At 46.0% G+C, this 17,594-nt stretch overlaps 1 long non-coding RNA gene across 1 annotated transcript; it reads left to right on the forward strand.

Annotated features, from left to right (window-relative positions):
* The first annotated feature begins 712 nt into the window (after nucleotides 1–712).
* On the forward strand, nucleotides 713–17,029 carry LOC132657255 (uncharacterized). Its single transcript, XR_009595132.1, has 2 exons — nucleotides 713–1,976; nucleotides 12,442–17,029. It is a non-coding gene; the product is annotated as an uncharacterized LOC132657255 (long non-coding RNA).
* The last annotated feature ends 565 nt before the right edge of the window (nucleotides 17,030–17,594 follow it).

Consider the following 17,594-nt stretch of genomic DNA (forward strand, 5'->3'; position numbering starts at 1 on the left):
CCGGCTCGCCCCTGCTCCTCTTTGTTCACATTGTCTTAGAAACGGCCAGACTCGCGGGGCCAGACGGTGAAAGTTGCCGAGACTGAGCACCGCTCCAGGCCGCGGGACGTGCCAGGGAGAAGCAAGGTGGGACGCAGACCGCGGCCCCGGCACTGGGAGAAGTAACTGCAGCGTTTTTATGGGGAGAAGTCGGGTCCGCCTCTGCGGCCGGCTCACGGCTGGCGGCGAAGGACCGGGCTGGCCCTACTCGGCACGGAGGGCTGTCGCCGGAAGACGAAAGGGAGCAATGAATCTGCAGATTTCTCGGGCGCCGGAGGTGCCGGCGACCCGGGGCGACCTGCCCCTGCCCCCCAGGCTGGAAGGCGTGCTCGGCCTGCCGGGGGGAGGGAGGGGGCGCGGCGTCCTGCCCCTCCGTGCCCACACCCGCCGCCGCAGTCCCGGGTCACTGCGCGTCCGGGGCTGCCTCGTGCGTCTCGCTTACGTGTGCGCGGAGCTCCGGAGCCCTGCCCCGCGGCCTTTACAGCAGTCACGTCGACGGTGGGCTTGAACCTGAACTGCCCGGCGGCAGACACCAGAGGCGGGGGAGGAAGTGTCCCTTCTCAGAAACCACCCGAGCTGCTCGCATCCACCACGGAGGCGGCCAGCGGCGCTGGGCTAGGCGGGGGCGTTACTGGACCACTTGGGTACAATGCGCCGGGTTGCTTACTTTTTTTTTTTTTTTTTTTTTTTTTTGGTAAAACCTAATGAAGAAAGACAGGCAGGCGGGCAGACGGAAGGAGCGATGCAGAGAGAGGGAGCCGCCCGACTCGGCAGGCCGAGCGGCACGTGGGCACGGGCCCTGAGGCCGGGCTGGGGACGCTTCCCACCCGCCGGCCGCGAGCGCATTCTTTCGGTCTGGATTTGGACCGGCAGCCAATGAGCCGAGAGCATTTCCGCTTCCGAACCCCGCAGCCGCGTGACGGCTACAGTAAAAGCGCTGCGGCGGCGGGCGAGCCCCCGCGAGCCGGTGGAGCACCTTCCCCGCCGCCGGGCGCCCCTCTCCGCCGCAGTCTCTCCGCCCGCGCTCCTCTGCGGCTCCACCCCCGGCTGCAGGCAGTGTACGCGGCTCCCTCGCCCACCGGCTAGCTCCCCCTGCCCCTCGTGCAGGGACGGACGCCGTGTCCTTCCTCTCGCCCATCACATCCCGTTTCTGCGGACCTCACCCACCCCCCGGGGCGGACGCCCTGCAGACCTTCCCGGCTCCGCCGTGGTGCACGACTCCCCTGCCCTGGCCTGTGTGTGTGCTGCACGGGTATTCTTCAGTTAATGCACAGAGGCTCAGCTCCGAGAGGACCCAGGCCTTGCTTTCTTAGAGGCACGCGGTGTCACCGCCTCGGAAGACTGTTGTTAGGAATAAAAGAGAAAATGCCCATGAACAGGCAGCACACAATAGAAGCTTAAGACGTGGTGGCTGTAACCACACTCTTCCTAACAGAGCTCCGTGGCTTCATCTGCCCGCGGGGTATTCAGCAAACATTGTTACTGATTTGAACCCAAAGCCCCCGTTAGGCTACCTCTTCCCAGTACGTTCATCCTTCTGGTTTCCCCGCCTTCCAGTTTGCCCCCTGTCTTTCCTGCTGATAATTTAGTCCCCGGACCCAAACAGGAGACTTGACAAGGGAAGTGAAGAGATTCGGAGGGGAGTGCGCACTAGGACGGGGTGGCATGCCTGCACCCGGCTTTGCCACCCCACCCGCTCCCTGCGACTTCCGGTTCCTCCCTCGCAGTCCTGCTGAGCGGATGCAACGATGGGGCTAGGATACCTGTGTGTTAAGTGGCCTGAAGCTATTGACTCGCTACAAACCTAAGGAGGCATTGGAAATAGTGCTCTGTCCACCCCCGCTGCTTACTCCATCCGCGTGTGTCTCCTTTGATTTCCTTCGACCCCCAAACGCAGACCATCCAGAACCCTTTTATTCTTTTCCTACAACAACCAGGTAAGGGGTCTCTGTCCTTCCATCTCCATCCCCCCATCCCCCCACCCAATAGCCCTTCCTCTACTGGTGGGCTTCTTGTGAGAAGTGGGAGGAGGGGCAGTGGTTCCCGCAGGTTGAAGTCAGTTCCCACACTGACCCCCATGGACTAGATTTGAGCTTTAATGATGAAGACAGAACCACAGTAGCCAACATTGATCCGTGGCTTCCTGTGCTCCAGAGACTCTACTAAGGGCTTTCCTGCTTTATCTTTTTAACCCTCAGACTACCTTACGAGGTAGGTACTGTTGCTATCCCATTGTACACCAGAGGAAATTGGCTTATAAAAGTTAAGTAACAGTACCCAGTGCCATGGTGCTCCTAAGTCGTGGAGCCAAGTCCACAGACCTCAGACCCCTATGGTGCAGACCCCAGCTGCCCTCTGTTTTACTGAACATATGCTTGTAAACGTTTAGAAATAGCATGTTTCCGTAAAATAAACATATACACATAAAAACAACCAGTTAAAATATGTAAGGAAGAAATAAAGGCCACACTTAAAATAGGAAAAAGATAAGATTCACAGGAAAAAACTTAACAGAAATGCACAAGATTTATATGAATAAATGTGTTTAAAGCTCTCTAGGGACATAAAAGAAAACGTGAACAAATGGAATGCCACACAATGTTCTTAAATGGAAAAACTAAGTTTCATAAATATGTAATCATTCCTAAATTAATCTAAAAACAGCATCATAATAATACTATCAGCTGTTTTTATTAGAACTGATGCTAAAATTAATATACAAATTTTAAATTGACAAAAAATGTTTGAAATTGACATTAAAAATGAAAAAGTAACTAGCAGCCATAAATATTTTAAAGCTGTACTAATTAAAACAGAGAAACATCATCCTATAACATTCATTTTAGCATGTGAATAAAGAGATAAAGCAATAACACAGAATAGGAATCACAGAAATAGACACAAATGCATATTGGAATTTAATACATAATAGTCAATGGGGGAAAAATGTGAACTATTGAGTAAATGATTTTGAAACAACTAGAGAGTAGATATCTAAATAGTATATAGTAGTGTCTATACTTCACATTCTACATGAAGATGAAACCTAAATGGAGCAAATATTTAAACATAAAATATAAAATCATAACAAGTACTAGAAGGAATAATGGAAGAGTTCCTTTATAATCTGAGTTATGAAGGCCTTACTAATTGTATCACAGAATTAAAATGTCTAAAAGAGAGTAATAATAAATTCAACACACACAAGACATTTGTTTAACTGCATGGGGAGAAAACGCAAATTTAAAATATAAAGGACAAAATGGGGAAAAAATGGTCATCTTATATCAAGACAAAGGACGGATTTTTCCTAATATGCAAAGAGCTCCTACAAATCAATAAGGCAAATATGACTTCTGGTCTCAGTTTGGACATGCAGAGCTTGGAAGTCTCTCTTCACAGAAAGAAAAAGGTTGAACAAAGTGAAAGTCAACAGCCCTTCTTAGATCCATCAGAGAATTGAGGTCACAGGACAAACTGCTTGTCTGAAACTGGAGAGACAGACAGATGCAGAGAATTCTTAACTGGAGCCCACAGCTGGAACCAGGATCAGTAGGAACATTTTAAACTATAATTGATGAATTTCTGGGGGCTCAGTGTGGACAAGTTTGACAATTAAAAACTCAGAAGAGCCCCAGTCTTAGAAGGGGCTCCACACTTTCCTGAGATTTGCCTCCAGAAATCCTACTAGGTTCTCACTGAGGAGATCTGAAAAAAATTCCTTCCTGCTTCCTTCAGGAAGAGGAAAAATAGTAACCATTTTGAATCATGTCCAGATCTCTCTGTTTTCCTTAACACAGCTTGCCTTCAAGGAGAACTATCTACCAGCACCTAACACACAGAGAAGGCAATGGCACCCCGCTCCAGTACTCTTGCCTGGAAAATCCCATGGACAGAGGAGCCTGGTAGGCTGCAGTCCATGGGGTCACTATGAGTCAAACACGACTGAGCGACTTCACTTTCACTTTTCATTTTCATGCATTGAGAAGGAAATGGCAACCCACTCCAGTGTTCTTGCCTGGAGAATCCCAGGGATGGCGGAGCCTGGTTGGCTGCCGTCTATGGGGTTGAACAGAGTCGGACATGACTGAGGTGACTTAGCAGCTTAGCAGCAACACACCTGCAGGGAAGGGAATACACAAGTCCAGCCCCTCCAGCCTTCAACGTGGGGGAGGGGAAATCCCAGACTCAAGCTCCCTGAGAGACTGAGACCTAGTCATGGGATCACAGAATACTCCCCTGCCCGCACACCTCACTGGCTGCATCCACCGGGCTTCTGTGGGATAACAGGGATTAGAGCTAAAAGAACTACATGGGCTCAGACCCTATTTAAGGAGTCTCCAGGGAAACCCAAAGACAACAGGGGAGGCAAAAACAAGGACACCAGAAGAAATTTTAGCCCCTGACACCATAACTACTACAAACAGTAAAAGCAGCCTAGCTCCCAGACAGATAAATATAAAACCTCACACTAAGGGACTATTGACCTCAGCAGTTTTTACCCAATACAACTAGCTTTCAACAAAAAATTTACAAGGTGTGCTAAAAAATAATTTTTTAAGCCTGTAATATGAAGAGACAAAGGACTCATTGGAATCAGACTCAAACAGACTCAGACATGATAGAGATTTGAGAATTATCACACCAGGAATTTGATATAACCATGATAAATATGCTAAGGGATCTATTTGGGGAAAATGGGCAACGTGGGAACAGACAGACAATGTAAGCAGAGAGATCAAGGCTAAAGGAAAGAATCTGAAGGAAATGCTACAAGTAAAACCACTGTAACAGAATGAAAAATGCCTTTGATGGACTCATTCATAGACTGGACACAGCCAAGGAAAGAACAAGTGAGTTTAATAATATGTTAATAGAGGTTTCTCAAGCAGAAATGCAAAGATAAAAGAAACAAATGGAACAGAATATCCAATAACTGTGGGACAATTATGAAAGGTGTAACATATATGTAATGGGAAGATAAGAAATATTTGAAATGATAATAGTTGAGAAGTTTCCAAAATTGATGACAGATTCTAAGCCACAGATCTAGAAAGCTCATAGATACCAAGTAGGATAAATACCAAAAAAATCTATGCTGTATCCCATGTTCCTCATATCATATTCCACGTCTACAATGTAGACAAACAAGGACAAAGAGAAAATCTTGCAAGTGGCCAGAGAGGGGATAAAAAATCTTGCCTATAGAGGAACAAGAGTAAGAATTACATCAGACTTCTCTTTGGAAACTATGCAAGCAAGGAAAGAGTGGAATAAAATATTTCAAGTGCTGAAAGAAAAAAGAAAAATACTAACAATAGGATAAAATAGTTTACAGAAAAGAAAATATAAATGGTTCTTAAACATTAGTAAATAAGCTCAATGCCATTCATACCAAGAAGAAATAAAAATAAAGCCACTGATATACCATTTCTTACCTATAAATCTGACAAATACTAAAAGTAATATGAAATGGTGTTAGAGTTTGGAAAATTCAGGTACTTTCATACATTACCACGGAGGTGAAATTGACACAGACTTTATGAAAAGAAGTTTGGTAATATTTATTAAAATTACAGATGCACAACAATGTCTTTGATGCAACAATCTCTCTTCTGGAAATTTCTCTTAAATACCTGAACATACATGTGCAAAATCATGTGCTTAGGAGACTCCTCACTGTTGCACTCTTCATGTTAGCAGAAGACTGGAAGCAGCCCATCAAGAATATCCATCACGAATAACTAACTGGTCATGTGACTTGTAATAAATCCATAAAGTAAAACCTTGAGCAGTTTGTTAAAGGAAAAAAAGGGAGGAGAGTAAAGTTTTCTTATACAGCTCTGAACCAATCTCCAAAGAATGTGCTCAGAAGCTCAGTCACATTGGACTTCTTGCGACCCCCATGGACAATAGCCCCCACCAGGCTCCTTCTGTCCATGGGACTTCCCAGCCAAGAATCCTGGAACGGGTTGCCATTTCCTTCTCCAGAGAATCTTCCCAAGTCAGGGATCAAACACAAGTATCTTGTGCCTCATGTGTGGGCAAGTAGGTTATATACTGCTGAGCCCCCTGGGAAGCCACAAAATCAGGGAGACCTTGATAAGAAATAAGAAATCATTCCAGGTGTGGTGCACAACCACTGTGACTGACGACAATTCCCTTGCAAGGGTCTGCCCAGTGGCCTTCACATTGCACTTGTTTCTCTTTTCAGACATAACAGACACAGAGCAGGGTTTAAAAACACCATGGGTGTCCTCTGGAATTTTATTAACTCGTTAGAATCGGTCCTTATCTTTCCGGTACTTCCTGTGACTCCATATTCTTTCCCAAGACTATATTTTCCCAGGTTTCCCCACACCCACTTCTCCCCAACTGAAGCTTAATTTGTAGCCAGGCACCCACTGCATCATCTGTCCATGTCCCGCACTCATATTTCCTGCCTCAGAACCTTATCATTAATGAAACATCCAGCTGCCTCGTTTCTCACAGTCCTATGCCTTTCAGCAATTCAATGGGTAATTACCTAGTTATCGTTCTTATAACAAGTACCTAAGAACATAAGACATAGAAAGAAGAGAAAAACTATAAAAGCATAAATTATATTAAGGAGAAAAAATAGTTTTAGAAATTTTTTTAATTTTAAAAATTAAATTTTAATTTTTTAAATTTTAAATTAAAAATTAAAATTAACAAATTTCTAGAAGCCATACATCAAATGTGGTAAAGGATGAGTGAAAAAGGAAAGAAGGGTAAAGAGAAAATCATTATTTTTTAAATACTTTTATTATTTATTTATTTTTGGCCATGTGGCATTTGGGATCTTAGTTCCTCGACCAGGGATGAAGCCTGTGTCCCCTGCAGTGGAAGCGTGGAGTCCTAACCACAGACCACCAGGGAATTCTAAAGAGAATATTAACAAAGAAAATAAGGGCATCTAATTCCTATTATCTCTCCTAGCAAAAACTTTATAATTCATGAGAAGGGCCAGGAGGGGCTTGTCCAAGGGCTTCACTGCCCTAGCCAAGCTGTGTCTTCTGCTTTCTCGTAAGGCCAGCTTGGTAAGGCTCTCTAGAGAGACAGGAAGGATAAACATGTCTTCCTCTTCTATGATATCGATATCACAGGAAGACATGTTTATCCTTCCTGTCTCTCTAGAGAGCCTTACCGAGCTGGCTTTACGAGAAAGCAGAAGACACAGCATCTTTGAGCACCTTCTTGTGGACAGCTTGGCCAGGTCAGCGAAGCGGGCACAGTGGCCACTCTCTGGCCCAGCTGGTCCTCAGCATGGCAGTCAGCAGGGCTTCTGCACTGACCTCTGGAAGCGATCCAGAAAGTCTCCCTGACCAGAACTTCACCCCTTGGACTAATGCAATTAAAATCGAACAATATTCATGCTGATGTATGGCAGAAACTAGCACGATATTGTAAAGCAATTATCCTACAATAGAAAATTAAAACAACAAACAAACAACAAGAGCAAATCAGAAGGGGAAGGGCTGTGGCCTTATTCACAAACTGGTCAGACTCTGAGGACACCATTAATATCGGTGTGGGAGCATTTACAGGGCTTCCCTCATAGCTCAGTGGGTAAAGAAAATGCCTGCAATACAGGAGACCCAGGTTCGATTCCTGGGTTCGGAAGATCCCCTGAAGAAGGAGATGGCAACCCACTCCTGTATTCTTGCCTGGAGAATGCCATGGGCAGAGGAGCCTGGCGGGCTACAGTTCACGGGGTCCCAAGAGTCAGACACAAATAAGTGACTAAAGAGAGAGAGAGTGCGCATTTACTCAGGAATAATTAAATAGCATGAGCTCAGAGAAAAGGAGGAAAACGCAGCCGCACCCAGCACACTGCATCGCGGTGAGTGGTTAATGTTGGTGAGGCATTCTTCTTTGCAATATACAGGAGTGACTTAGCAAAGGAGGTGGACGCATGCTCTAAACACCAACAGTGCTGACACTCCCTCCTCCACAGGGCTGTGTTTTAATCCATCACCCATCAGCGATCAATGCAAAGAAATAGAGGAAAAGAACAAAATGGGAAAGACTAGAGATCTCTTCAAGAAAATTAGAGATACCAAGAGAACATTTCATGCAAAGATGGGCTTGATAAAGGACAGAAATGGTATGGACCTAACAGAAGCAGAAGATATTAAGAAGAGGTGGCAAGAATGCACAGAGGAACTGTACAAAAAAGATCTTTATGACCTGGATAATCATGATGGTGTGATCACTCACCTAGAGCCAGACATCCTGGAATGTGAAGTCAAGTGGGCCTTAGAGAGCATCACTATGAACAAAGCTGGTGGAGGTGATGGAATTCCAGTGGAGCTATTTCAAATCCTGAAAGATGATGCTGTGAAAGTGCTGCACTCAATAGACCAGCAAATTTGGAAAACTGAGCAGTGGCCACAGGACTGGAAAAGGTCAGTTTTCATTCCAATCCCAAAGAAAGGCAATGCCAAAGAATGCTCAAACTACCGCACAATTGCACTCATCTCACATGCTAGTAAAGTAATGCTCAAAATTCTCCAAGCCAGGCTTCAGCAATACGTGAACCGTGAACTTCCTGATATTCAAGCTGGTTTTAGAAAAGGCAGAGGAACCAGAGATCAAATTGCCAACATCTGCTGGATCATAGAAAAAGCAAGAGAGTTCCAGAAAACATCTATTTCTGCTTTATTGACTATGGCAAAGCCTTTGACTGTGTGGATCACAAGAAACTGTGGAAAATTCTGAAAGAGATAGGAATACCAGACCACCTGACCTGCCTCTTGAGAAATCTGTATGCGGGTCAGGAAACAACAGTTAGAACTGGACATGGAACAACAGACTTTCCAAATGGGAAAAGGAGTACATCAAGGCTGTATATTGTCATCCTGCTTATTTAACTTTTATGCAGAGTACATCATGAGAAATGCTGGGCTGGAAGAAACACAAGCTGGAGTCAAGATTGCCAGGAGAAATCTCAATAACCTCAGATATGCAGATGACACCACCCTTATGGCAGAAAGTGAAGAGGAGCTAAAAAGCCTCTTGATGAAAGTGAAAGAGGAGAGTGAAAAAGTTGGCTTAAAGCTCAACATTCAGAAAACGAAGATCATGGCATCCGGTCCCATCACTTCATGGGAAATAGATGGGGAAACAGTGTCAGACTTTATTTTGGGGGGCTCCAAAATCACTGCAGATGGTGACTGCAGCCATGAAATTGAAAGACACTTACTCCTTGGAAGGAAAGTTATGACCAACCTAGATAACATATTCAAAACCAGAGACATTACTTTGCCGACTAAGGTCCGTCTAGTCAAGGCTATGGTTTTTCCTGTGGTCATGTATGGATGTGAGAGTTGGACTGTGAAGAAGGCTGAGCACCGAAGAATTGATGCTTTTGAACTGTGGTGTTGGAGAAGACTCTTGAGAGTCCCTTGGACTGCAAGGAGATCCAACCAGTCCATTCTGAAGGAGATCAGCCCTGGGATTTCCTTGGAAGGAATGATGCTAAAGCTGAAACTCCAATACTTTGGCCACCTCATGCGAAGAGTTGACTTATTGGGAAAGACTCTGATGCTGGGATGGATTGGGGGCAGGAGGAGAAGGGGATGACAGAGGATGAGATGGCTGGATGGCATCACTGACTCAATGGGTTTGAGTCTGAGTGAACTCCGGGAGTTGGTGATGGACAGGGAGCCCTGGCGTGCTGCGATTCATGGGGTCGCAAAGAGTCGGACACGACTGAGAGACTGAACTGAACTGAACTGATGTTTGAGGCTGTTTAGGATGGCATGGTTTACCTCAATAGGTTATATACACAGTGAAAGGACAATGAAGAATTCTTAGTGTTTCTAAGCATACCCCAACATTGAGAGAATGCTACATTTTGAATCAGTTCTCAGTGAAAAGGTACAATGAGATCCATTTGACGGTGCCCATTAGTAGTCTTTGAATGTTTCTTTAAGGACAGCTGGATTTTTCTTAGTGTGCTTTCCATCCTTCCAAAAGGGTTGGGTGTCCATGGAAGGGGTTTCAAGTATGTAGCTGACTATGTGGATTTCAAATGGGATAGTTAACCAGTGATGAACCCAAACCTAAAAACTATGGCTTTTTCCTCTGCAAAAAAATGATTGGAATGTGAACTAAATATGAAAACATAAATTGAAGCCAAACACCAATATTCATACACTTAAAGAAAAAAGGCGTGCTCCCCTTTGCTGAGTTGTAGAAAACCATTTACACTATAACATAAAATACAGGGCCAGATCCTGGGTCTCTGACATATTCTTTTCCACAGAACAAGATGCAAAGGGATGTTCCCCACAGTTCATAACTCCTGGATCCACAGATGATCAGGTGAAATAAGCAAAACATGACAACATAGCAAGGTAGAAAGAGGACAGTCTTCAGAACCCTGCCACCTGGCAAACTGGACAGGCTGGACAAGCTCATGAATGGTCCTGAGACCAATTTCCTCATCGGATGGTATTTGCCATGTACTTGGTTTGAGGATAAAAACAGAGAGACCATGGAAAATGCCTGGTACCTAAAAGAGACTCAGTAAAAGTTATTAATGAGCATAAATTAATGTTATGTACACAGTAAAGCTATTTTCAACAAAGGAACAATAAAGAGGAAATGATATTTATGAAGACTGTTCATAACAAAGGGAAAAGCAACAAAACAAGAAACCTCTTGAGACAGTATGACCCCCACCACACAGATGCACATTTGCCTGGGGCGGGAGGGCAGGAGGGAACCCTGGCGGACCTGCGGGATGCCTGGCCCTGCTGGTCACCGCCGTGAACTCTCCGCGTGTTTGTGCCCTAGTTCACAGACTTTCAATGGTGGGCTGAATGTTACTTACATAATGAAAAACACTGTTTTTGAATTTTGAAAGCTAAACGATGCCCTTTTCCATAAAAATCACCTCCTTCCTAGCAGAGACATTCAAAATATTGTTTTCTATACTCCAGAGCTGTTTGCATAATTGCTCATAATAATTTCATTCAGTTCATCATTTATTGAGCGCCCGTGTGCCAGGGTCCAGGAGGAAACAAAATAAATGAGATAGGGTCCTGTCCTCATTATGTCCCTTGACAATAACAATGGTGGTGGTTCTCCTATTGTAAATCAGTTTGTTCATTAGGCTTCCAGGGAAACAGAGAAGGGGGAGGGGTGGGAGGTTGATTGAAAGGCACTGTGGGGGCTGGCTTGGCAAATTCCAAGTTGGGCAGGCTTGCAGGCTGGAACGCTGGAGCACAGCAGAAATTTCCTGCACTTCAGGGAAACCTCACTTCTGCTGCTTCTTCTTTTTTAGAATGAGCATTCTTTCTTTCTTTCTTTCTGGTTTTTTTTTTTTTACTTATTTTTTCTATTTTTTGACTATGCTGAGCAGCATGTGGCATCTTAATTCCCAGACCAGGGATCGAACTTGCGCCCTCTGCAGTGGAAGCACGGAGTCTTAACTACTGAACCTCCAGAGAAGTCCCCTCACTTCTGCTTTTAAGGTTAAATTGATTGGATCAGGCCGGCCAGGTTATCTAGGATCATCTCTCCTGCTTCAAGCCATGTGGTCCAGACATTAAGGACATCACACATACTGGAGAACAAGCCTGGTGGATGGTTTGACTGGGTAATAGGGAGCTGCAGCCTCTCCAGGTGGACACTTCACACTGACCACCCAGGCACTCAACTTTCCTCTCCCTCATCTTCTCCTACTTCCTCCTTTGCTTAAAGCCACTCATATCTCAGCTCATTTCAGAAACAGGGCTCTCAGCAAACAACATTCTTGCTGATCCTCGGTCTTCCCTCCTAGGACCGGCAGGACACACGCTTGGTGGTTGTGGAACTTTCCATGGAACTGAACCATCGTTACTCAAACACAGTGTCATTACTACAGGGTGTAAGAGCTCTCTCACTAGATGGTGTTCTTACTCTGGGTAGGCTGCAGCCTTGATCCTGGCGAAACTAGGGTGGAGAGGGACCAGGGAAGTCACGCACAGCAAAACCCCTTCCTCTTAGCCACATGTCAAGTGTGAGGAGCCAACACTGCAGGCTCCAAACGTTTTGAGATTCCTTGTGCATGGTCAGTTGCTCAGTCGTGTCTGACTCGTTGCAACCCATGGAATGTAGCCCAACCAGGCTTCTCTGTCCATGGGATTCTCCAGGCAAGAATACTGGAGTGGGTTACCATTTCCTTCTCCAGGGGATCTTTCCCACCCAGGGATTTGGCAGCTGGATTCTTTACCACTGAGCCACCAGGGAGGCCAAGGGATTCATTAACTTTTACCTTTCTATCAAGCAGGCTCCTGTTTGAACTTACTTGAGGCTGCGGTCCCTCACTTAGTCACATGCCTGGCCTTGCTCATGGCATCTGTGTCTACACTGCAGTCATTCTCTCCCCAGGGACTCCAGGCCACTGCTGGAGATCTGTTTGGTTGCCACCAACGGGGGAGCAGGAGTACCACTGGCACCTACAGGGAAGAGGTGCGCTACACAGATGGGCAGGACCCCCGATGAAGCATTATCCAACCAGGTGCACCGATGCTGAGGTTAAGAAACCGTGGTCTAGCGTGAGTTCTGCCACAAATTCCAATCAAGTACCTCAAAAACTAAAGCTATACAGAAAAATAACTTGTTAAAATTTCTTAACTTTTAGTTTCCAGACATTACTGAAATTGCCCTTCAATATTATGTTAGAGTTTTTAGGGATTTTGAAAGCGAAAGATGAAGAAAATACATCTGCTTTTAAACTAGCTGAAATAATGTTCTGAGTGAAAGTAACTGATTGTGGTAAGAGTTTTAAATGTGATCATGTGTATGAGATGTCTACCACACTATTGTTAGTTTTTCATGAGGCAATTTACGTTATCGATGTAACATGTTTCAAGTGATTTAATCAATTTTCATTTATTCTTTAACTGAACCTACATTAAGTCATTTGCTCCTTTCAAAATGCATTTCATCTCAAATGTGGAAGGAGAGGAAGTTTTCCAGATCACAAGTGTAGCATCCTCATGCCCAGTGGTTCTGACTGACAAACAACACATTTACTTTTCTGCTAACAATCTGATATGTTTATCATTGAGGAAAAAAATAAAGGCTAAAAATACATGAAATACTCTGAACTTTTCATTCCCCATTGTATTAATCAGAGTTCTCTCAGTCCAGTTCAGTCACTCAGTCATGTCTGGCTCTTTGTGACCCCATGGACTGCAGCACACCAGGCTTCCCTGTCCATCACCAACTCCCAGAGCTTGCTCAAGCTCATGTCCATCGAGTTGGTGATGCCACCCAACCATCTCATCCTCTGTCATCCCCTTCTCCTCCCACCTTCAATCTTTCCCAGCATCAGGGTCTTTTCCAATGAATCAGTTCTTCCCATCAGGTGGCCAAAGTACTGGAGCTTCAGCTTCAGTCTTTCCAATGAATACTCAGGACTGATCTCCTTTAGGATTGACTGGTTTGATATCCTTGTAGTCCAAGGGACTCTCAAGAGTCTTCTCCAACATGCTTCTCCAAAGCATCAATTCTTCGGTGCTCAGCTTTCTTTATAGTCCAACTCTCACATCCATACACGACTACTGGAGAAACCAAAGCTTTGACTAGATGGACCTTTGTCAGCCAAGCAATGTCTCTACTTTTTAATATGCTGTCTAGATTGGTCATAGCTTTTCCTCCAAGGAGCCAGCGTCTTTTAATTTCATTGCATAGAGAACCAGGGTTGTCTACAGAAATATAATCAATATGACATATGTGTGCATGTATATATATGTAGGGGCTTCCCGGGTGGCACTAGTGGTAAGGAAACCACCTGCCAATGTAGGAGACACGGGTTCGATCCCTGATCCGGGAAGATCCCACAAGTCGCAGAACAATTAAACCCGTGCCTCACAACTGCTGAGCCTGTGCTCCAGAGCCCAGGAGCCACTGCAGTGAGAAGCCTGCACCTCTCAGCTAGAGAGTAGCCCCTGCTCACCACAGCTGGAAAAGAACCCTCGCAGCAACGAAGATCCAGCACAGCCAAAAAATAAATTTAAAAAAAAATTTTTAAGGGAGAAGAGGGAGAGCAGAGGCGGGGGGCGACTGGCTCCGAGGACCCTGCGACCCTGCAAACCTCCGCTAACCACGTCCCCAGGCCCCAGCTGCCCCCAGCAAACCTCCTCTGACCACGTCCCCCTGGGCTCAACCTCTCCAGGGGTGAAATCGTCCAAGTGCGTCCCATCCAGTTCTCCTCTGGCAGATGCTGGCTGTACATGCTCAATGAGAAAGGAAATAAGCTCATAAATAAACACCACAGAAACCTGCACTGAGAGTGGAGGTGGGCACACAGACAGCGCACCTGGAAGTGTGACCCAGCCCCCCGCACGCGGATGGTGCGGACTCCTTACCTCTCTGGAAGAACAAGTCCTTTCCGGCAAGCGCATCCTCACCTGCGAGTCAGACACGAAGCGTGCTCTAACCTGCAGAGCTGTGCCTGGTTCACGTTCCGTGTTTCTCTCTCTAAGACGATCCGTTACTGAGCCACGTTCAGTACATTAGGGCTGGATCAGGGGCCATTGATCTCCTTGTTTTTCCTCCACTGGCTCCGTATCCCCTCCTTGCACCTCCTTGAATTCAGATTTCTCTCCTAGTTGACTTTTCCCTCTGCTTTGTCCTCAGAGTCATTGTCGTCTCCAGATGACAATTCTTCCTGATAAGAATACCACCCTAAGTCTCCTCTCCGCCGATTCTGTCATCCCACTTTCATTGTCCTCATTTCTGACCTTACTCTGTGTCTTGGGTTTTCTCCGCACCTCCCATAGAAGAGGACGTGCTCCCAACACCACCCAGGGGTGAGCCCTGCAGTCACCTGCACATTCAGGTCCCCAGAAGAGGCTGCCCTATCGCAGGGGCTCAGCAAAGAGGATCTGCCACCTTCCAGGTCTGATTCCACATGACAAGTGAACTCTGCACCAGGAAAATTCAGTTGCCCTCTCCTGACACAACAGCACTGGAGCCAGGGTGTTTGATGACACCGCACAAGAGGAGACCCTGGAGAAGGAAATGGCAACCCGCTCCAGTATTCTTGCCTGGATAATCCCATGGACAGAGGAGTCTGGCAGGCTGCGGTGCGTGGGGTCACAAAGAGTCAGCACGACTGAAGCAGCTAAACAACAACACAAGAGGAGATGTTCTCAAGTCCTATGAGCTAGTACCTGTGACTTCTTTCCAGAGTGTTCCTTTTGCACTCAAGCTGTCTTATGCACATCAGCCTTGAGGTTGTAGCGCTAACTTTGCCTCTAACATGTTTCATTCCTGGTTTCCAGAAAGAACGGCGGTGAGGTTTCATGCCAAGCCCCAGCTTTACCCTTGCTTCTGGGTCAGCATGCCCTCTGGCTTGATGGAACAGAGACTGTTGACACTGGGTCAGAAGCCAGTTTTGAACAAAGGTTGATGCTAACATCTTCCTCTTCCTGTGTGAGTGGTTATCTCCTCCTCGCGTTCGCTCCGGAGCACAGTGACTTCCGGAAGAAGGTCTCCGGCTTGGAAAACTGGGGGCAGGTTGCCCCTTAGGGGAACTAGGAGCTCGACCCTCCTCTCCCTCCATGCAGGGACATTTGCTGTTGTTCCTCAGCCTATGCGGGAAGGAGAGGAAACCCTCCAGGAGGAACCTGAGCAGCCCTGACGGCTCCATTAGACCCTGGCAAAGGCCCAAAGAGACCACCAAGCTCGCTCATAAATGCACGGTGTCTAATAAACATGTGGTGATGATTTCTATGATACATTTATTGAGCAGAAGAAATGCGCTACATTTAAAAATGCATGTACTCTGCTTTTCATACCTCCTGATGGGTGTGTAGAAACTGCTAGCTGTATGTCTTCCCCAGTAACTGCATCTTGCTCTCCTGGCCTGAGGGCTGCCCAAGGCCACCATTCTGCTCATGTGCTGGGGGTTCTGCATGAACTGAGGGCTGACCGCCATCCCACGTCAGGACCACTTAACTGGGGCGAGCTTCCGTGTACAGATTGCGTCAAGGATGTTTACTGACCCCATTGGATTTTTTGTTCTATTTCTCCAGGGGAAAGCATTCGTTTGAGCTTTCAGAGTGAGGGATTTGCTTCTTCACCCCAAAACTACACACACACAAATGCCATCTCGCACCCTGAATCCAGTTCCGATATAGAAACCACTGCAGGAAACCAGGACCCTCGCAGCCTCTTCTGTTTGGAGAACAACAGCAAGAAATTGGTTCCTCAGGGAATTTCCCCCAACAACCATGATGTTACAAGCACTTTATCAACTCAGGCAAAGCATCTTAAACAGCACGTGTTTAACAAGTGGGAAACCGCAAGTTGTGTTTCAAACCAGAAATTGGTGCTCTGTGCTCACTTTCTCTAAACTCTGCAAAGAAAAGAATAAACCCAGTCAATAGAAAACTCTTTAAATCAGGTAAAGTCTGTTTTTCTTCCTTCCACTCCTTAAAAGCTAGAAGTAAGCAAAATGACTCAACCAAGGCAGAGAAGGCGCATTTCAGGACCCAGCACAGGAAGGCCAGTACTCAAAATAACCGCCCCCCATTTTCACACCTGCAACTATTTTCAGGCTCAATAATAGAAGTAAAATTGGTCACTTGTGAGCTGAACTCAGCGCTGGCTCCTTATTTTGACTGCATCAGAATCATCTTCTAGTGAAATTATATTTTACAACCAATTTTTGTATCTGCATGTAAGGGCTGAAATGAACTACTGCACAAACAACAGCAACTGCTCTCCTTAAAACTTAGTAAAACACACAACGTGTTTGTCATTTTCTCCCCTCCTTGCTTTTCTAAGATGATAAATTAACACTTGCCATACATGCAAAATTAAAAACAGCTAAAATAAATTCAAAGTCTCACATGTTTTGTTTTCCAAAAAAAAAAAGGTCTGGGTTTAAGTCTATCAGTTATGCTTAAGAAAAATTCCTGTGATGAAAATGACCCAGCTTATCTCCAAATCCACTCAGTAAAAGTATTGTCCTATTTTTTTCTGAGTTTTTGTGTTTAAAAATAGTCTGTAATTCCCGCAACTCCTGTCTTTCTGCACAGAGGAAGTGGTATATGTGTCCATGTTACTGAAAGCTCACCAAGGTCTTAAGTGAAATAAAGATAAATGAATGAACTCACGTAAGAGAAAGCACCCATGACTAGAACCCAAGGGGCTCGTCTGGGGAGGAACTGGGGTGGGCACATGAGGTACCCAGGATGCAGAGTTTAGGGGAGCTTTGGGGAGCTGGCCCTGCCCTGGAGGGACCCTAAGCAGGAGGCTAGCTTCCTCCCTCCCCTGAGTCTGGGTCACTCTGGAGCCCTCAAGGATGAGGGGACCAGGCAGGGCTGGTCCCTCTCACAGACGGCAGCCCTCACAGCCAGAGCTGGAAGCCCCCGTGCACCCCCTCCTGCTGTTTAACCTGTGATGCTGAGCTGGGCGAGTCCTTTGAGTAGGAGCCCTCCCTCCCTGTCCACTGTTCCAGGGAAATGTAGGTGGAGGTGGGGGGCTCTGTGCTGGTTGGAGGTGCAGAGATGTCTTTGCACTTTGTA

This window comes from Ovis aries, chromosome 10 (genome assembly GCF_016772045.2).
Source record: "Ovis aries strain OAR_USU_Benz2616 breed Rambouillet chromosome 10, ARS-UI_Ramb_v3.0, whole genome shotgun sequence".
In the NCBI taxonomy this organism is placed as follows: domain Eukaryota; kingdom Metazoa; phylum Chordata; class Mammalia; order Artiodactyla; family Bovidae; genus Ovis; species Ovis aries.